Genomic DNA, 1884 nt, shown 5'->3' on the forward strand with positions numbered 1-1884 from the left:
TGCCCCCTCTTGTTTTAGATCTGCCCCTAATATTTAAAGCTTTTGACTAAGCAGATTTAAAAGCCTGATTTTTTTTAATTTCAATTTCCTTAGATTTCAAAGAACTAATGATCAAATCAAGAGGGGCACTATCCCTGTCATACTTAATAGCAGCTTTAACATCATTATAGGAATCAGGGATAACATTCATTAGAGCAATACTAATATACTCATCAATGGTCTTGTCACCAGACCTTTTTATATCTTGCACAAGTTTTTGGAAAATATCAATATTGTCCTCAATATCCTTTGTAAGATCCAATTTAAACTTGAAAAGCTTTTCCAGCAAGTACATTCTTAAGGACATAGAAGTCTCAGTATACAAAGTATCTAGTTTTGCCCATAATTCACAACAAAACCCATTAAAAAAGGCACACACACAAAGAAAAACAGCTTTAAAGTGATTCCATTAATCGAAATCAAGTCAAATTAATTCCCCCTTTTACGGATTTTACCCCGGAAGAGGATTTTTTAGCCACAATCACCCAAAATTGGGGGGCCCGGGGTTACTCAAGGCTTAATGATAAAGGGGGGGATAGGTAATTCACTCAAGAATCGAGAACTAAGCTCTGGAATACACACTTTGAGCACAAGCACACACTCAGAAAAGCAAGAAACCTGTAAAAGCACCAAGAAGCATGCAGAAGACAAGAGCATAGAAAACCTATGCTAGGGCCAGTGGCAACTACCAGCAACAACTGCCCAAGCCTAAAACTAGAAAGCTGTAAAAGTTTTAGGGTTTCATCCAATATACCAGAGCGTTTACCCTTCGTTAAGGTGTAACCTCGTTAGAGTTTGTATACTAGAAATCACGTTTCGAATGATTGAATACTGCAAAACCTCTTATTTTATTTTCAAAGGAATAAAAATCAGATTATTTTTGTCATAATGTTGTTATGTTTTACATTTAACGGATGTTATTGCATGTTTAAATGTATAAGTTAACTTAACAAAAGGTTTAAATCTTTTTTTTTAGTAGACCTTGTTGGGGGGCCCACTTTAAGGTAAACCGGCCCTAAACAAAGAAAAGGAATTTCACAACCTAGGGTTTGGGAAATTTGACGATCCATCGAGAAAGGTTGCAATGTCAACCCCCATATTTCTGCCTTTCCCGAAATAAGATGACATTTGGGAAGCATCAACATCTTAAACAAGACTTGTCCGGGCTATCTAATAAAGGCGAGGTCTTGATAAATATTTGTTTCTTAATTTAGGTTAAAAGGGGGCATACTATTGATTTGCCTTTCTTTGACTTAAAATTTGGGGCGGGGTTTTTCCAACCCAATAATCCCGATATATCGGGTAGTGGTGATTAATATCTGCCTGCCGGGGTTGGGTAATATATTTAATCGGGCTTTAGAAGTCTCGCGGGTTTAATTTAATTAAAAAAAAGTAAATTGGGTGAGACCATATCCAAAACCTTACATAGATCCCCCGGGGCCCCAAAAAGGGAAATTAATATAAAAGGGGAAAAAAAGGGACAAAATACGTTTATCCAAGCACTAAATTTTCTTCCCCCTCGCAGACCGAGGAGTTCAAAAATTTTTCCCTATTAAAGAATAGAATTTGTTTTGTTTCTTTATTTAAGTCCTAGTATTCCGGTGAGATCAAAACACACCGATATTGGGGTACAAAAATTGGGGAAACCCAAAAAGAAGATCTATGGTCTAGTATTCAAAGCCCGTGAGAAGTTGCTACCATCATCAATTTTTAGAATTAATTTTGGGGATAATTTTAAACCCCCGAGAACAAAGAAAAATTTTTGGTTTCAATTATACTTTTAAAACATGATTAATTCAAATTATGGCATGATACATGTGAGAATTACCAAAAAGAGTCTAAATA

Source organism: Salvia hispanica, chromosome 4 (genome assembly GCF_023119035.1).
Source record: "Salvia hispanica cultivar TCC Black 2014 chromosome 4, UniMelb_Shisp_WGS_1.0, whole genome shotgun sequence".
Lineage (NCBI taxonomy): Eukaryota > Viridiplantae > Streptophyta > Magnoliopsida > Lamiales > Lamiaceae > Salvia > Salvia hispanica.